Raw genomic sequence first — 20,438 nt, 5'->3', positions numbered from 1 at the left:
AGACCAACAAGACCACTGTGATCAGTTATTTTGACTCCTTCCTTAATACAAGACACAGGACTTCCCTGAATCTTTGAAAACACAAATCTCTCTTTTGCCATAGAATGGAAAACCGTAAATGTATACGTTACTCTGAAGTACTTCTGTTTATATTACATAGGGTTCTATGAATAATTTGGGTTCGTTCCGTAGGACTTTTAAGTGAAAGGGAGCTGTTCTATCTCAGCTGGATCACAAATGAAACACCCTATAATATGCATAGAAGCACTTGTACAGTATAAATAATATTTTTAATCAGTCATTGAAATAATAATATAAAATTCATTTTATTAACGTTTGAAAAATAAATGTCTTCACCTTCCTTCATTGGACTTTAAAAGAGGAAAGTTTTACATTCCCTGTGAAAAAAATAAAGTAAAAAATGTTTAGAGAAATGAGCAATCTGACTGGTTAGAGATCACAAATCACTAATAATAATAAGCTCTGAATATCAGATGCCAAACAGCTGCGCAGCCTCTTAAACCTAATTCTTCTTTCTTGGAGGATATGGCAAGTTTCAAAAAGAAATGGTTGCCAAACCAACCACAAGATGTAGGCAGAAATTTTTCTTTGAATAAATCACTGTCACCCCTGATAAAACCAGGCACAAGTGTCTTGGCATGAGGGAATGCTGCAAATTGGTGTGCACAATGAAGACAAAGCCCATGAAGACTGCAGACAGAAAACACAGCCCCAGCCCCAATAGTGTAGTAAACAACTCACTCAAAAGCAGGAGGTGATAGGTGTAGAGTTTATTGGATATATCGCTAGATGTTGCGTGCTTTCCCATTACATGACAAGGTGCTATGCAGTTTATTCCATTGCAGTTTGCCACCTGGTATAACAATGTATAAAATTCAAAGAGAAAATATTTGGAAAAGTCATATGAATGTTCAGAAAGTAGATGGAAGATGATTATGCCTCTGAGTCCTTTCCTCACACTTGCACTTTACAGGGCAGGTGTCAAAATTTCAATTTATACATGTAAGAATTATGGAAAGTTTTAAATGCTCAGTATGGAATATTCATTCCTAACAAGTGCCAAATATCTCAGCTTTACAGATACTGGAAAAGTAATTCATCTACTACTCTTTGTAAGCTCCACTCATAGTCTTAATACCCTCTTATGTAAATACAAATCACTTCAATAATTGTTATTTTTCAGCACTTTGTATTATGGAAACATGGCATATTACAAAAAAGTATAGAGTATCCAGGCTTCTAGAAACCTGCGGGAGAGTTGTACAAGTCACAGTCTGTCAGCAGCATCTAAAGTTCCAGCCTCAGAAAATATTTATTCTGTGGAGCACCCTTCTCTGCCCTGAACCATTTGTACTTTGTCAGATATCAGAGCAGAAATGTAGTAAACTGTGTAACCTGCAGTGCCCAGGGAACAACAAGTTTCGGTTTAAAAAAATAAATTAACTTTCACAACTTGACAACTTTGTGCTTTGTTTCTGTTATTTTTTTCTCCTGAATCACTGGAAGTAAGTTACACATTAGCTTGTCATGGGGAAACAAGAAATATCTGACTAGAAAAGGTTGATTCCTCTCTGATTTACTCTGTAGTCATTCTGTGTTCCTCCTGTCAAGCTTCATCCAGGGTCATCCAGAATTTTTAATTAATACAGACTAGTATGGTGGCAAAAGAGTTTGTAGAGAGATAGGAAAGATTCCTCCTTAGTGAAAGAAGACGGGGTTGCAGAAAACCAGTATTGCACTAGTTGAAAAGGCAGTTCAGTTACAATGATGCACAGGAACAAAATGATTTCTCAAATCCAAGCCATTTAATAGAAGAGCTGACTGATGCAGCTAATTAGAAGATGGGTGAACAGGGAAGCATGTGGTTAAAATCCTGCTCTTCTGGGACCAAGGGTTCCCTCCTATTTTGGATTCACATTTTGAAATGCTGCTCTGGAGCTGAGAAGGGAGGGCTTACTTCAACACTGAATCTAGAGCAGTCCTTTTTTTTCACAGCTGAAAAAATACCATTTCCTCCTCATTTGTCACTGCTGACAACACCTTAGCTACAGTAATTTTGGGGGATCAGGCTATCACTGCTCAAGTCTTTCTTCTGTGTAGGTGTTTTGGAAGGATCAAACATGGCCCTGTAGCATCACTGAGTGGGAGAAAGGGAGTCTTGGATGCCAGTGAATACTTAATATGATCCAGATGAAGCTAAAAATAGCCCTTCCAGGAGAATCCCCTCATGCTTATTCTTCAGATCATATAGCTGGTTTTGCCTGTATGCTGCCTGAATACAGCAAGTGCTCCTTCCATTCTCCCTCTCACATAGGTCCGTCACATAACCTACAAAACAAGCTAAGCCCTGGTGGCTGGGGTACTTCTCTCAGGGGCTTCCACATGGTTTGTGAGAAGTAAAATGATGGTGGTGTTGGATAAAAGAGAGGGAATGACCACATTATGCCTGGAGCCCATTCTATAGGGTGTGGGCTGAGAGCAGGCTGAGCAGAAAGATGTTTAATTTGTTCCCTCTGTCAGGGCACAGAGATAATTTAACCACTGAGTTGCTTAGTGCTGCCAGAACTGAGGCAGCTGAAAGCTGAGGACCAAAGCTGAAGCACCTGGGGATGCACTTGAAGATTATGGACTTTCTTAACACAAAGGTGAGTCAGCTGCTGAAAAAAGTATGTGGTTGCATTTATAAGTACGGAGATGTAATTCAGGAAAAACATAGCTGGCTTAAGATTTCATTTGTGGATTTCTTAGTCCTCTGTGATGCTGAACAAGCTAGGACATCTATTGGTTCACCTGTCTTCCATTTGTACACTGGGATAATAACAGTTGTTCTAAACAAAACCTTATTATAGAAGGGCTTTCTTCTAAGTAATATTGGAGCCAACAGGTGTATTTTTCATCCATAGTTCCTGTCCCTATGTAACTTTCCTCTAGCAACTGAAGCTCAAGCAGTGCAGGGTCAGATGCATAGTCCACAATCCCAGTGAAGAATGCCATTGACCAATTTTATCCAAGATTCCCTGGGCATGGCCTCTAACAAACAAGAAGCGGCTTTGGGGCTAGAATACACCCTGGCAACAGCACGGAGATGGTTATCAGAATCTCTGTGGTAGTTGCCATCATGCAAGATTATGGCAAAGTTTGACTTCACAGACTATATCACTATGGCTTTCAAATAGCCTGCCTGGATTATCCCAATCTGTTCCTTCTATCTTCATTACTTACTACTGTGCAATAAGTATTATGTAATGTCTGTGACTTGTAAACATTCGATTATAAATTCAAATATCTGTAAAATTCACAGTTAAATATTAGATAGGTTGAAACACAGATGTTTCTGCTGGAATTAGTCCAGAAAGCCAGATTTAACCCCATGACTTCCCAGCAAAACAATTACAGATCTTGAAGGACAGGAGTATGGCTGGGACCAGTCACTCCAACCATGGCCTCCGTGTGTACTCAGGGAAAACTTACAATTCCTTGACTACAGGATCTGAAACTTTGTCATTAGTTATACCATACACTCATCTATTTCAGTCCCTTCTCTGTCATCCTGCTTACAACTGTCCCCACATCACCCTTCTTTTGTGCACTCAGCTGGGGGTGTGCAATAACTACCCTGCTGCATCCAGTGGCTGTAACAACTCTCCTCCCACAGCTAAACAACTGGTGCTTTGGCCCTTCATGTTCCCTGTGCTGCAGGATCTTCTGCCCTCAGCTCTGAACTTAACACAGTTGCAACCTTACGAGGGTGTCCTTCATTGAGTATGTCATAGACTATGAATAAATGAATTTATGAAAAACATTTGAAATAATTCCATTGGTCATGCATCACAGTGCTTTTAAGTTACTTGGAGGTGCTTTCAGTGTCTGCTGTGGGACCTATCCATAAAAGATCATGGAAGTGTTTTCCTGGTACCACAGGTACCAGGCAACAGTGTATTCAAGTCATATTAACTGCAAATGGAGCAATCAGCAATTTCCAAACTTCATGTATTTCATCACAAACCTTGTTCCCGAAAAGTCTAGGAAATAGACATGTAAGCTTACTGCACTGTATCTCTTCCACGTATTCCAGAATAAACGGGTAAACTTTCCCAGTCACTCAAAACAGGTGACTAACAACAGAAAATATCTTGTTTCTCTCCCCTTAGATCTCCTAAGCAATCATTTTCCCTGCTCCATGAGCAGTGACAAATCCTCCAATATTAGAACTGAGTTATAGCTGTGGAGATAGTGCCATTAGTAACTTATCTGCCGAGAACAACTAGTGCCTGTTTCCTTGTTTGGTTAAACAGTCTTGCCCTCATCCTACCTCAACATTTCCTGCACATAAAGATAAAGCTGATGTCTCTGCTTGCCAACAAACTGCTGTGACAAAAACCAATAGGAAAAACATAAAGCCAGCAACTTAAAACTGTTGGCTGCTCACTGCAAAGACCTCTGGAATGCAAAGACTGTTCATTGCAAGCGGAATTCCAGGCACATGAACACAGGTTGGAAAGGACTTGCTACCTTCAGTCTTCTTGGGATTGACAAGAGATTATAAGGATGACATTTTAAGGAAGGAATTGTTTATTTGTGATAGAAACGGGAAAAACAAACCCTTGGTTACTTTTTGAACTATGAGCAGCTTTCAGAGACATTTCTCTTATCAAAATGTCTTGCAGAATCTGAGGGTGGGGAAATGGTTGGAGAGCTCATAACTTTTCAGAACTACAGTTAAACAAGTGAAAATGCAGCCCAGGAACTGGCAGAAAACTGCCTTTCTGTGAGCAGGGAGTTGACTGAGAAACCTTGCAATGACCCAGGAGTTGGTGGGAAAGGACAGGGAGATTAATGTGATTCTGAACAGACAAGCAGCCCTTACGGAAAACATGATGCACCGAAGCTTCCCTCCTACTATCTCTGTTCCTCAGCACCATTTTGCATCCTGAAGTGACTCTGTCTCTGGATCCCCAGGCCTCCAGAGGGTCATCAGACTGGAAAAAACAGGTCCTCGAGGATTCAAAACACAGCTTCTTCTCCTAAGGCACTGACCACAGCAGTGCCCACCTCAGATCCCTCCAACCCAAGTAAGACTTTATTGCTGCAATAATATTGCTTTCAGCTTTTCAAATGCCTGAAGGGTCATTAGGCAGAAAACCCACAGCCACAAACAGCTGTATCCTGTAATGTTCAGGGCTGTGGGAGCTGTCTGCATTGCACTGTCACTGATAAGTTCAAAACACAATATTTGCCCCATTTTCCTTTTTTTTCTTTTTTTTTTTTTTTTTTTTTTAATTTATAGTGCTCACAGTATGCATTCACCATTTTCCCATGTTTGCATCTTTGCACTTTGAGGGCTTTTTAAGAAAAAAAACAACTTTTTATTATTTTATTTACTTGTTGCTATAATTTTAGTTTGCATTTAATACCAATTCAGTATTGCAATTCATACCAATACCAATTCAGCTTTAAATGACTGAAAAATGTAGATTTTTTTAGACCCTTATTTGCAGGAGTTAAGAAGCTTGTGACACACTCAGGGAGACAAAGGTCCAGTTTAATATCCTTTAAAAGCAATCTAACTTGTACTCAAGAAAAGCACTCCACAAAATGAGTTAATGGGTGGTAAACAGCTCCAAATCATGCTAATTCTCCAAATCAGAATACCTGCATAGCCCAGGCAATGTCATCTTACCTGCTTCATCTAAATGCATGCTCCAATGCCATCCTGATATTCTCCAGCTAATTATTAAGTTAATTGTTGTTTATTGGTGTGGTTTTTGTTATTGTTGTTGTTGTTATTCAGTCAATATTTTATCAAGGGAGGTAGAGTATGTAGTCATCAAGGAGAAGATAAGACTAATTGGCAGTCACTATTACCCAGTCATCCTGAGAGTTAAATTTGGTTTCTGGTACTGTTTCTGCCACCAAAGGCCCTCCCAGATAATGCTCAGGCATGTTTTAGGTAGCTCAGTCTAGGGTTGACCCCTTTTTCTGCTTTGGAGGAGTAAGAAAGCCCCACAGTATGAATGGGAGTCATGCCCTTTGTCATTTGTCCCAGTGACCTCAGGAACAAATACTGGTCTTTAGCCCATATAATTTCCTAATACAGATGTTGTTCCTCTGCCCACAGTGGACTTGAGAACTCATTTTCATTAAAAATAGAGGAATGAGCTGCTGCAGTCCTAGCACTGTGCATCAGATCATTACAAATCCTTCTGGAACTGCCTGATTAATCCTTTGTTATTCAGACTTTCTGCCAGCACCCTGTCACTGCCTCTCATCCTAATCCTGCTGCACAATCCCTTCCCATCAGGTAACACTCAGTTCGACTGCCCAGAAGGGCAACGCACAGGGTGAGGTGTCTTCAGGACTGTGCTTTGAGAGTGTTCAGTCTGGACTGGAAAGGCCTATAAGTAACATAATAAATGTATGGACAGACTATTTCCCATCGGATACAAAAAAATATACAGAGAAAGTCTGGGCTAAAAGGCTTTTGGTTTTGGTGTCCTGAACTCAGAAGTTACAAAGTGAAGCAAAGCAACATTTACAACTGTCAGATGAAGTCAATACTATATATTCTTTAATTACAAAAAAAATGAAAGGAACTGAAGATTTATAAGACAGGTCTCTCATCTAGGATGAATCCCAGTTGATACTTAGGACTGGTATTGAAGCTAATTCCAGTTATCCCAAGCTGTATGTACCTCCTTTTTCTATTTGCGTCACACCTTTCAGCCTACTCCAAAGATTAAAATGTTTTCCTGAAAGACCTTTCTAGAAATCAGTTTCCAAACTCATTTTCCTCTTGCTGGAACTGTCTCAAAAGAGAGGAGTCACAGAGAGTCCCACTGTTAAGGTGCAGCTTGGGCTTCAGAGAAGGTTTTGATCTTGTGGCCAAAGATTCTTCTGTCTCTTCTACCTGCTAGTAGGACTAGTTTTTTGCAATTCTCCACACTCCTGCCTTTTCCACTTGTTTCACTTATGTCTGTGTGACAATCTTGCTTTTTTTTTTTAATCCTGATCTCAGTTTTAGGCTCCTACCCACCCAAGTCACTGCCACAGTTTAATGTTCGTGTAAGTCAATTTGCACCAAAGAGGGATCCTACTCTTTCTCCACATTCCAAACATGCTCCTTCACCTATCCTTGACTGCAGTTGTCAGTTCTTCTCCCATATCTGAAAGCCTATGTATAGTATTAGTGTTCTGTGAGGAAGTGGGATGGCTCCTATGACTGGAGTGTTGGAATGGAAGGTTACAGACTCTTTAGAAAAGACAGGCCTGGCAGGCGCAGAGGGGGAGTTGCCCTTTATGTTAGGGATAGGCTGGAGAGTATGGAGCTCTGCCTGGGGACTGGTGAGCAGTTAACAGAGAGTTTGTGGGTCAGGGTTAAAGGGAAAATAGCGATGGAAGACATTACTGTGGGGATCTGTTACAGACCGCCTGATCAAGAGGAATCTGTGGATGAAGCACTCTATAGGCAGATAGGAAAAGCCTCACGCTCACAGGCCCTCGTTCTCATGGGTGACTTCAATCACCCTGACATCTGCTGGAATGACGGTACGGACCAGCACAAGCAATCCAGGAGGTTCCTCGATTGTGTGAAAGACAACTTCCTTCTGCAAGTAATAGAGGAAGCGACAAGGAGAGGTGCCATGCTTCACCTTCTGCTCACCAACAGGGAAGGGCTCACTGGAAATGTGGCACTGCAGGGCAGCCTTGGATGCAGCGACCAGGAGATGGTTTAATTTGAGATCCTTAGGACAGTGAGAAGAGCGTGCAGCAAGCTCACAGCCATAGACTTCAAAATAGCAGACTTTGGCCTCTTCAGGAGCCTGCTTAGTAAGGTTCCATGGGATATAGCCCTAGAGGGCAGGGGGGCTCAAGACTCTTGGTTAGTCTTCAAGGATCACCCGCTACAAGCTCAGGAGTGTTGCATACCAACCAGAAGGAAGTGCAGCAGGAGGGCCAGGAGACCTCCTTGGATGGATAAGGAGCTGCTGAGGAAAATGCAAATGAAAAAAAGAGTTCTACAGAAAGTGGAAGCAAGGACAGGCAGCCTGGGAAGAGTACAGGGATGTTGTCCAGGAAGCTAGGGACCAGGTTAAGAAAGCTAAGGCCCAGTTAGAATTAAACTTGGCTAGGGATATTAAGGATAACAGGAAGGGATTCTACAGGTACATAGCAAATAAAAAACAGATTAGGGAGAATGTAGGCCCCCTCAGGAAGCTCTCGGGTGAGCTAGCTACCCTGGATTTGGAGAAGGCTGAGGTTCTGAATGACTTCTTTGCCTCGGTCTTCTCTAGCAAAGGCTCTGACCGCACCACCCAAGTCTTGGAAGGCAGACGCAGGGACTGTGAGAATGGAGACCTTTGGCCCCCTGTAGGATAGGAATTGGTTCGAGACCATCTTAAAAATCTGAACGTGCACAAGTCCATGGGTCCTGATGAAATCCATCCGCAGGTGCTGAAGGAGCTGGCGAATGAAGTTGCTAAGCCACTGACCATCATATTTGAAAGATCATGGCAGTCAGGTGAAGCTCCTGACGACTGGAAAAAGGGACATATAACCCCCATTTTCAAGAAGGGGAAAATGGATGACCCAGGCAATTACAGATCAGTCAGTCTCACCTCTGTGCAAAATCTTGAAGGAGATTGTCCTAGAAAGCATGCTAAGGGAAATGAAAAACAACAAGGTGCTCGGTGACAGCCAGCATGGTTTCACTAAGGGGAAATCCTGCCTGACCAATTTGGCGGCCTTTTATGATGGGGCTACAGAACTGATGGACAGCCGTAGAGCAGTTGATGTCATCTACCTGGATTTGTGTGAAGCGTTCGACACTGTCCCACACGACATCCTTGTCTCTAAATTGGAGAGACACCAATTTGACAGATGGACCATTCAGTGGATAAAGGACTGGCTGGATGGCCGCACACAAAGGGTTGTGGTCAATGGCTCAATGTCCAGCTGGAGACCTGTAACGAGTGGTGTCCCGCAGGGATCGGTGTTGGGACCGATCTTTTTTAACATTTTCATCGCTGACATGGACAGTGGGATTGAGTGCACCCTCAGCAAGTTTGCCGATGACACCAAGCTGTGTGGTTCGGTTGATATGCTGGAGGGAAGGAATGCCATCCAGAGGGACCTTGACACGCTTGTGAGGTGGGCTGCTGCCAACTTCATGAAGTTTAACCATGCCACGTGCAAGGTCCTACACCTGGGTTGGGGCAATCTCTGACACAGCTACAGGCTGGGCAGAGAGGAGATTCAGAGCAGCCCTGCGGGGAAGGACTTGGGGGTGCTGGTCGATGAGAAAATGAACATGAGCCAGCTTCAGTGTGCACTTGCAGCCTGGAAAGCCAACTGTATCCTGGGCTGCATCGAAAGGAGCGTGACCAGCAGGTTGAAGGAGGTGACCCTGCCCCTTTATTCTGCTCTCGTGAGACCTCACTTGGAGTATTGTGTGCAGTTTTGGTGTCCTCAACATAAAAATGACATGGATCTGTTGGAACAAGTCCAGAGGAGGGCCACGAGAATGATCAGGGGACTGGAGCACCTCCCATATGAAGATCGGCTGAGAAAGTTGGGGCTGTTCAGCCTAGTGAAGAGAAGGCTGTGTGGAGGCCTCATAGCAGTCTTCCAGTATCTGAAGGGGGCCTACAGAGATGCTGGGGAGGGACTCGTCATTAGGGACTGTAGTGATAGGACAAGGGGTAATGGGTTAAAACTTAAACAGGGGAAGTTTAGATTGGATATAAGGAGGAAATTCTTTCATGTTAAGTTGGTGAGGCACTGGAATAGGTTGCCCAAGGAGGTTGTGAATGCTCCATCCCTGGCAGTGTTCAAGGCCAGGTTGGACGAGGCTTTGGGTGATACGGTTTAGAGCGAGGTGTCCTTGCCCATGATAGGGTGGTTAGAACTAGATGATCTCAAGGTCCTTTCCAACCCTAACCATTCCATGATCCTATGATTCTAAGTCACCTGCATTTTTTAGCATGGGACAAGAAATTATTTTTCATAATTTTAAAAAATAATTGTTGTGTTTACCTAAGTTGTCCTTATATTATTTTTTTCAAGCTAACACCCACCATCAAAAGTCACAATGCTGGTTGTGACAGTTCAGAAAAATCATAAAGAAGTCAGAATAGTGCTAGTTTGTATCAAACTTCTGAATTCCTCTTTATAAGCAGAAGCTTGCACTTGTTTGAAGGAACCTAGGAATTCCATGCTTCATTTATGTCTTCTGTCCTACCAAAAGACTACCTCATCTACTGGAACAAAGGCCACATGCTGAAAGGAACACATACATCTTCATGATATATGTTTGGCTCACAGCCTGAAGCCTCAGCTCTGTATCTGGAGATGTTTCAATAGGTTTGGTAGAATGGTTGTTAAAATTGACTGCCAAGTCCTGAGACAGCTGCTAAAAGCTGCCTCCAGCAAGCACTGCTCCTGGTGGTTCTTGTCCTCTCTCATTATTTTCAGAGCTTGCTCCTCCCTCTACTGACACCCACTTGTTTGTGCTTGGGTTTGGAGTCCCTGGGTGCACCCCGTGGCCCCATCTGCATTTGCAGTGCTCTCATCACCTGTATTACTTTGGCCACACAGCCTCTGTGACCCCTTTGGCCCACCACTGAATTTGAAGAAGTATGAAACCAAACCAGGTCCTTCACTGAGGCAGCAGGCACTGGACTCTCTGAAGGGAGGACTTTTAATGCTTTCTATCCTTCAGGGCAAAGGAAATCAAGATAATTAAAACCAGTGAACTCAGGGAGGTGTTAGCTGCTGCCTCACACATTGGGTTTATAGGCTGAATCTTGTTCTCTTTAGGCTTCCAGATTTTTCTCAGTTACTATTTCTCCTGTCACATACTCACTGTTTCTTCTGTCATACACTCACTGCTTGTGCCTGCGCTTTGGAAAAACTTTTCTACAGTCCTGCACTTCATCAGTATAATAATTATTTCAGGCTTCCCTGTTAGACATAGCAAGCTAGTGTGAGGCACAGGGCAGTGAAAGGAAGTCTTCTTCTTAGTTTCAATATGCTTTGAATGAGGTAGTTTTTCTTGATAAATCCTTTTTTTTTTTTTCTTTTTTTCCCTCTTCTTCTTTCATTCACTGTGGTATTCATTATGTGTGTGAATGTGTGTGACTGTGTGTTTGTGATCTCCATCTCGAATTTTAGAGCTGGAAAAGTTACAAATTTGGGAGATAAACTCTAAAGGCATCATCGATGAAGCATTGAAGCCAATTCCATGTTTTAATCCTGCATAAATTATCCTGGAACACAGCCCACATATATGATGTGTGAGAGAACAGAAAAATAATGGGATTACTCAGAAGTTTCAGATGATTATAAACATATGGTGCAGGATGGTATAAGAACAAAATGTACTAAGCGAAATATCATCAGTAAATGAAAGGTTAATAATGGAAAATGTAAGTTTGGAACCTCATATGTGGCCTATTATCAAACACTACTGACATGAAAGAATTCCTGCAGAACTGTTAAAAGTGGACAGCTAGTAGTTTAATGACTGTAACAAGAAAACTTTAAGGCATTGGAAAGGAAACTATATGATTATAAAAGAACTCATCACATATTTAAGCCTCCTATGAAAAATGGTAGTTTTGTGCCTGAGGTTCCGGACTGAGACTCAGATCTTGATTTATTTCCCAGTTCTGCTACAGATTTCCTCTGTGACCTTGGGCCAGTTGCTTTGGGAGAAACATGTTAGAGCTCCTAAATGACTTATGAATCCAAGCCCCTTTTCCAAAAGAGGCATAGCAGCAGATTCACAAAGGGGCAAGCATGTAGGAATGCTGACCATAGCTAGGGCTACCCACAAAGTGACAGTGTGCTGCCCTAATACTTTCCAGTTCTGAGCATCAGCAGCCCCAGGGGAGATTGCTGTCTTCTGAAAAAGGAGTAGAAAATGATCAGAAGATGGTATGGGAGGGATCAGCTGGTACTGTGGAGCAGAAAGTCTTGGGTTTCCAGATTCTGCTTGTCACTGGGAGAAGCTCTGGTGTGACACCAGAATCTGTGCAGACAGGAGATGTCAGGAATTACATGGTCAGTAGGATTACCCTGAGAAACACGGTCTCGTGGCTATTGGCATCCTGCTTGGGTCAAAAAAGAAAGAACCAGGAACAATCATCTTTCTCAAGGGCAAGTGGTTTTGGTGTAGAAAGCCTTCCATTTGGTTAGCTGCCCACCAACATCACTCAGCCTCAGAGCTCAAACATCCTTCCGAAAAGTCCAAGGGCAGTGGAAAGAAAGATAGGCAGGATGACAGGAGCATGTCATCCTCTCCTACCCCCAATCTGTGAAGCTGAACTGTAGCAAAACTGCAGACCTCCCTTTTCTTGCTTAGATCTTTGGGCTTCAGTATCTGGGTTAGGAATGAAATAAGTGTTTATTTGTCTGCCAATGCAGGAATTAGCTTCCTAAGGAAATTTACATAGCAACCAAGCAAGCATGTAAACTTGAAGCACCTAAGTGTTGTTGTCTCCAGCTTTCAGACAGCTTTGAAAAATGGACCCTTTTTGCTGCTCCCAGCTTGTGAAGTAGAAATAGCAATAGCAGAGTATTCTTTGTCTCCCTCATCCTGTATTAGTACATGCTGTACATAGTCTCAAAACTCACACACAAAATAGGAATGCAAGAAGTAATAAACCTGTAATGTAGGTAGGGGAGCCAAGGATGGCTATTCATTCTAGTTTTCCATATGCTATAGCAATGATAAAAGGATCTTACAGGCATCTCTTCCTCTGCCTTAATATGTAGTATGGTCATAACTCAGAAACTGCTTTGGACAGGATTCACAAAGTGCTGTGTCTGTGTAAACTCAATTGAAAGTAAATAACTTACTTTCTGCTTCAGTCTCTTGGATATCTCCATTTGCCATGGTTTGTTTCATTCTGCATGGAAGTATATGAAACTTAAGGTATGTAATAGATCACAAAGATGAAGAATATTAGGTTTCTGAGAATCAAAATGTCCTAGCAGAAAACCTCCCTTAAAAGCATACGTTTTGTTATCAGTGATTTTGGCGTAAGCAAAAATTCCATACAATGCACATGAAAAAATGTAGTAAAAGAGGGTAGAGGTGGATATTTATCATTTAAAATGAAAAGTTTTAGTAATTAATGTTTGCTGACAGGAGTGGGGAAGTACAAAGACATTCAGAAACATCAAGGTAAATATTTTCACTTTCACCAAAACATTTTAAACTTATGAGTCTCCACCTACATCTACTGCTCTCTTAGCAAAGGCAAGGAAGTCTGACCTTCCTTCTAGCTGTGCTTGATGCACTAGAGGAAAACTATTATGAGTATTGACTGCTGCAAATTTGCATTTCATCAAAGTCGTTTGACTCTTCTGGGTGAGAGTAGGAACAATTTCATACATGTAAGTAGCTGAAGTCTTGGTTAATAAGTTAGGTTCCACATTCAGAAAAGAAAGTTTCTGTCACTGTGACCTTTTGTATCTGCTTTTATAATCAATGTGATCAAAGCAGTCCTCCTGTCATGGGACAGGATTCCCTTCTGGAATATTTCCACAAGACTGGAGACAGCTGTTGCAAAAAACATATTTTAAAAAGCTGCAGGAAATCTGTCTGTAACTGATGCTTTTCCCAAGTTTTAAGTCTTGAAAGAATTTTCTGTTTCCTGTAAGTACATGTCTCTCTTCATCTGATGTATCTGCTTATAGAGGGGAATCTTTTCAGTGTGAGTTTTTCACTGATGTTTGTATAAAATCACTTTGGTTAAAATTATCTTTTTCTGAATCTGTTTGCCAATGTATTCGTCTGTGACAAACTACCATTGAGTCATAAGCTTCTATGTCAAGGGGGTCATTATGGTCATCCCATCTGACCTTGGGTATAAGACAGCACAGTTTCAGTTGTTCCTATAGATATCCTGTTGCTTCTGGCTAACGTGCTCATCCTTCAAGAGGGACAGATTTCCGGGGGATTAGACTGCCCCTACTAGGACTACAAAAAACAGGGAAACTACTGAGTAGTTCAGGTGACTCCTTCTGAATGTCCTGGTTCTGTCACATCTGTGTTCTACATGCTTATTTCTGAAAACTAACTAGTCACAGTTAATTTTAGTCCTAAATTAGTCCCAGTTGGTCCCTAATTAGTCCCAATTCTAACTAGCCCCAGATAATTTTCCATTTATTCTTTTTTAAAATATTGCTGTCTGTAAATTACCCAGCAGCAACATAGGAAGTGCAAGGATACTGAAAATACTGGTTTTGTGTCAGTTTTACAGTGCCGCCAAAAGTGGTGTCATCTAAGCACTGCTCTGTGGCGAGATATACTGATGTGGTTCCAGGGAATTTATATGTACTGAAATCACACAGCGTGTGAAGAAGCACAGGTTCCTTGCCTGTGGGCTGGCCATCTATTTTCACAACTCTGAAACTCCATTTCTTTCTTCTGTTGTTAGCAGTATGTTGCTATTCCTTCACTCCCACAGTTTGGAGGTAAATGATGATCCTTCAGGACAGATCTCTGCAGTTTTGCTCCGTGCTTCACTGAAGCATAAAATGTGGTGTACATTGATTGACTCCATTGCTGTGGTTTTCTTTCCAGGCACATAGCTGCATACTCTTCCCAGCGCAGCATCCCAAATCTGTGGGAACTCTGGAAAGGGTTTATCAGTCTAAAGAGCTTTGTGCCCAAAACTTGCATACCAGAACCATTTTGCAGTGAACAGGGTTCAGAGTTATTTACCCTATGAAGCATTTCACAGGCTGTTGAGCACTCCCACTAGTGCATCATAAGCTTTCTGTTTTAACATCCTGAGCCTTCTCCTTACATGTCCTCCACTATCTCCAAACTTTGCATTTCCTTCCATTTTTATCTCTTTTTTTGTGACAATACAGTAAAGAAAAGAAAGACTGTTGCCAAGTTTGTTTACTTTGCACTTAATAATTCTAAATTCAAAATCTGTGGTGATAAATACAGCATATATGTTTTTAATTTGACCTGATGGATAACAATGTCCTGGGATCTTCCAGCACTCCCTAGTAAGAAGTTCTTACTGCAGTCTTGTTTTCTGTTATGAGAGATAAATCACATCTATTTTAGTCTCTATTTCTAAATCTCAATTTATTTGATTCAGAAAGAATGAAGAGCTTTCCTGTCTCTCAAACTTAAATAATTAAGTCTGTTCATAGATTAATTTTCCATAGCCTGTCGACTCTTCTAATAAGGTCTTGTACTGTAGGTTCTTCTTCAAAAAGAATGTAGAATAGCTTTAAGTGGCTGAACTGTGATTAACCTGTGGGTCCACATGATTGACAGAAACATTCATCTTATCCTATTTTCAAATGAAGGTTCAGACCCTATTGGAAAGCTATACTTTAAGAACAAGCTAGTGGACTTAATTCAGGTATAACCAAATAATGTAGCAGTATTTATCAGGTCAAATTTCCAGATGTATAAAAATAATCAGTTCATAAGTTTTTTGCTTTTTTTCTTGTAGTTGTTGTTGTCCATTTCTGTAACTGTGAAAGAGGTGCTATAGATTTCAGATAAGGTGAGTAGAAGCCAATTAGGGAAAAGAGAATCCCAGATTTTAAGTGCATTACAGTGTCTTTAGAAAATAGGCCACCTGAAAAGCTTTCAGAACTAATTGCTCCTGAAAGTGGAATGGCTATTACTTACTGCCACAGGGTCCTCTGATCTTCCTGTGAATCTACATGAGTCCGTTTATTAATGTTTGCTTTAAAAATGAAGTCCTTCTGCCCTTTTTTTTTTTTTTTTTCTGATGTTCTCAGTACTTAGAGTAGTAAAGACTGAAAAACAAATGAGATTATCTGTGACTAATATTTTAATCCAGAGCCCTGGAATTCCTTGTGCACTATTTGAGCTGTTGCACAGCAGGCTGACTGCAGACACGGCATCTCTGTGTTTCTCAGAGACCTACTACTGAATCTATTTCTGAGACTTACCTGTTCTGTAAAGGTTAGTGTATGTAGGAAAGGTTTTAACAGCTTTTCATTGCAATTTCACCTAATAATTCTTTCCCAACACTGAGTGTGGATCCAGAGAACATTAATAAATGTAAATACTGAATGAAATACATGGGTAAGCGTGAAATCCTACAAACACTGAAGAGAAACATATTAACAGGTAGATATATTTGCCTTACAGAAAATACCTTGTGTTTTCCCAAATTTTCACAGTTCCCTTGAGAGTCCTATCATGTATCTGTTCAAAGCAACAACTCCCTATTTGTATTTACTTTATTTTGCATACAGGCAATGGAGTCCATGCAATGTGAATTTTAGGAACTTAACAAACCAGTCCTCCTAAAGTGGTTAAGTTACCATTTTTATCAGTTGAGAGGTTTTCTTTAAATTCAAAGGAGCGAGAGTCTGTATTTGAAAGAGTACGATAAAGCATTGTCTTAACTCCATATACCTCTCTAAAGGGGTCTTGAAAAATCACTTAGGAACTTAGCTGTGTCTGACATATCTCTCACAAAGACTTCTGTGTTTATCACTGGGCTATACATGACAGGAAAAGATCACATTATGGGTTTGTTCAAAATGTTTTTCTCTGCCTGATTCTTGTACCCAGGTAAGTCTGGGATATCATGTTGAGAAAAGTTTTTGTAAGTGATGTCCTAAAAAGTATCGGTGGTGTGCCTGATGTGCTCATTCTTGAGGTACTGAAACACAAGTTTATGCTTTGTGTCTTCAACAAAAAAGGTTGAATCCTGTCTTCTGGTGTTCACACCAGTTCCACTAAAAAGTCTTGGATAAGAGTTCTCTGAAATCAAAGAAAGCATAAGTGTCCTATATATACAAACAAGCATTTTGCAAATAGGAACAGCATGCGATGGTGGATATATAACTCATCTGAACAATAAAGACTACATGAAGCACTGTATCTAGTGCAAAGTTCTCCTCAAGTCTTTGCAACATGTCCCCATTTTTTCCTACTTCTTGCTTAGCTCAAATACATTTTAGATTTGTGCGATGGGGATTCTTACTGTGAAATGGGCTTTAAGCAATTTTCATCGGCAAAACATCCGAAAAGTGCTGTAGGAGAGTGATTAATCTTGTGGGCTTTACATGCCCCCTGGTGGAAAGCCCTCAGTGTAGCCGTAAGGATTTAATGCAAAAACATCGCTTGTAAACAGATGTGTGGTTCATGAAACTCATTCTCATTTGAGGCACTGCACCATTATCGGTGTATAGCCCATGAATAAGAACACACAAGATCCCAAGTTACAAACGAGCACCTGGACTCATTTAAGTGCTGCTAGCATGATGTACACTGCTCGTACGATATAAATTGCTGGCCTAAAATTTCTTGCAGGCAAACGATGCCAAGCTCTTAATATATATAAAATGAACTCTAGTAACTTAAGCAAAATAATCACAATTTTCCCCACAGTCTTTCCAGGATTTCAATCTGGAGGGTTTTGAAGGATACACAATACCTTGTTACAAACCATATAATGTTTTAAAAAGTATCCAACTGACAACCTTGGCTAACATTGTATCTTCTATCTAGATTACTTCAATATGTCATGTCCGTATCACACCACTCTGTCCATGGTCCCAATGCCAAGGATTTCTGTCATGTCCAACCTTTCCATCTGGAAGCAATGAGCTTAATATTCTGGCTCTACCCCCATAAAAGCTATGTCACAGAAAAGTAGCAGTCTTGCGAACTGTTGTATACCCTGAAGACAAATTTGAGATCCACATAGCCTCTCGAAGTTCTACTCAGATTCAGTTAAAGACAAGTTTTCCACTCTACTCCCATAAGACCTCCATCATACCATAACACTGTAAGAGCGATTTGACAACCATTTATGTTTAAAACCTGTCCTAGGCATGTCAAAGGGCTGTGTTTAGCAGATAATGAAGGGCTAGGATGTTCCTTTGGGGCAAAACACATTGTGTTGTAAGCTTTGCTGTTAAGAGGCTGTTATTTTCATTGTGATTCCTCTGAAAGCCTAAACCAAAGAGAAATAGAAGTTTTTTGTTTTCAGGTCTTTTCTCATCTGGTTTAAAGCCAAGGCAACCTATCTAGGAGCTCATTATACCTATGGAGAAAAGGATGAGGCAGGTATTGCCCATCAGCTTGAGCTGTAGCTCTGACTCAACATTCATCAGCACAGCCTGGCATCCAAGAGGAAGGGCAGTGATCCCTTCTCTGCTGCTGGGTGGAGGCATGGAGGCCCATTCTGAGCATGTTTGCTTTAATTTTTTTTATATATAAATATTTTTTTTTTTTATCGCAGGGTGAGAAAGGAGGGACATCAAAGGTTTTATAAGTGATGTCCTAAGAAACATCAAGAACTACCAAAACACTGACTCTATGTTGTTTTCATTTTCTCATGAGCCATTTTTTTGTTCCTTTTTCTAGTATTCTCAGCAGTTTGCAAAAACTGGAATCCTGAGCCAAAATGTGACAGTATTCCTCAGGCACCTCACCCAGGCTGCATAAATTTACAGAGGGAAAGTTATCTCACCTACCTTAGGCACCTATTTTTAGTTGGGATGAATCTTCCACTGGAAGTGCCTCTCTCCCCACAGTAACTATAGACAATGATAGCCTTGAAATAATATCTAAATAACTAAAATAAAGCAATATCAGTCTCATTTTTTGATGCCAGGATTAAAACCAGCACTTGCTGAGTCAGCTTTTAGGTCTCTTTTATTCTTATATCATTATAAGAACTCATTTTCTAATTCCTTGACTATTTTAATTACATTTAAATTGAACTTATTAGCATTTAAATGAAACTTCATTCAATGCCTCTCAAAATAGAAATCAATTTTAAGAATTACTTACTCTGCAGTAGGAAAATGTGCACATACAGGTGAATTAATTGTATGTTCTTAGAATCATTACTATACTCTTGCTGGCCAGAAAAAAAGATGAAGAATTGAAAAATGCAGTTGTTCTGAAACCAAAATGCTTTGCTCGACCCTATTAGATTTACTGAAATAAATTTTGGCAGATAGGCATATTCTGACATTGCCAAAATGTCCTGTTTTATAATTTTGGAACTGGGTATCTAATATGTCTTTTCAAAATATTTTTTCATGTTTAATGTTCTTATGATGTGTTTCATTTTGTGTTCTCAATACAATTAAAAAGTCAACCATAATCAAAAGTTTCTGAGACATCTCAGTTGATACAACACATTTTTCTTAAAACTTTCTCTTCCAAATAATTTCAGAATTTTCAGAAGTTGTGCCTAACTGGCCTAAGATCAAATTTGGAAATCCTCTGCAAATTTATTTTCTGCATAGGTTTGATTTATTGCTGATATGCCACCAAAAGTGTGTCAGCCATAAACCTCTTAAAGAGCTGAAAGGAAAAGAGATTCACTGTTCCTCAGAGAGGACTTTACACTTACTGGGCCAGGACTTAAAATCTGTTTCCACCACTGCAAGACTACCCAGTACCAAAACACTTTTCTTCAAGTGAAGCTGAGGAGAAATTGGTGGTAATTTTTATGTCACCTTGCACAATTTAAAGAGTTTAGAGGATATAAGATGAAATATTATAATCTCTGAAAATACAGATGTTAGTTTATAACATTAAAATGCCTGACTGGTTAAAGTTCGTAGTAGCTCTCATTTGCTTCTGTAAAGTGCATCTTCAAGAAATCAGAAAGTAAGTATTTCTTCATAGCTGTAGATTCCAAGGCATGGGGTTTGATATGTTTATTTATTAGCATTGGTCTGTGTAGCAGTGTCTTCAAATACAAATTTGCTATAAGAAGCCAGATCCCTCAGCCCATTGAGTCAATTTTGTGCTACTTCATAGCTCGCTTCATAGCAGTGGAAAATGATGTGTACCATCTGGAGGGTTCTCCTGAATATTTTCTCTGTGAAGATGGTTGCTTTAAAGCCAGCAGAGATGTCTTCACTATCTCTGACACCTCTGCTGTGCTGCCTGGCATGAGAGAAAATGGTGTATTTACAGAGAAGACAGAGAATGTGGAGAGAAAAGCATTTTTGCTGCTTGATTTTCCACTTTTCAGCCAGTCTTCCCTTCTTTCCTAACTAGCAAACTAGAACTCAGCCTAAAATTGTTCCCTAACACTTAGACATCTCTACTTTTTGCTGCTTTCCAGGTCACTAGTTACACTTTCCTCCTAGGAATGGGTCAACACAGGTGATTAACTCCCATGCTGAGGTGTCACCTTGACTACAGATGGACTCTGCAGGGGGACAGGCATCTCCCTGTGACATCCTCTGGCAGGCTGAGTAAAGTAAAGCAGGCTCTTATGGTTACAGCAGCCCTCAGTCTATCTGCAGCTCCTTGCTTTTGACAGCTCTTTAAGCTTTACTTTACTCAGACCGCTCCAGAATCTACCATATCATCAAAACTGAAGACCTTCAAAAACCTAGTAATTCTTCCCTTCACCTGCAACACACAT

At 40.7% G+C, this 20,438-nt stretch overlaps 1 long non-coding RNA gene across 1 annotated transcript; it reads left to right on the top strand.

The window, feature by feature from the left end:
* Window positions 1–4,229: 4,229 nt before the first annotated feature.
* Window positions 4,230–20,008, top strand: LOC133211082 (uncharacterized). The gene is made up of 4 exons (XR_009725104.1): window positions 4,230–4,514; window positions 4,938–5,093; window positions 6,140–6,322; window positions 18,410–20,008. It is a non-coding gene; the product is annotated as an uncharacterized LOC133211082 (long non-coding RNA).
* The last annotated feature ends 430 nt before the right edge of the window (window positions 20,009–20,438 follow it).

This window comes from Neopsephotus bourkii, unplaced genomic scaffold (genome assembly GCF_033783945.1).
Source record: "Neopsephotus bourkii isolate Nb327-2 ecotype Australia unplaced genomic scaffold, CSIRO-AGI_Nbou_v1 NB_565, whole genome shotgun sequence".
NCBI lineage: Eukaryota > Metazoa > Chordata > Aves > Psittaciformes > Psittacidae > Neopsephotus > Neopsephotus bourkii.
This window is presented reverse-complemented; position numbering and strand designations above follow the sequence as displayed.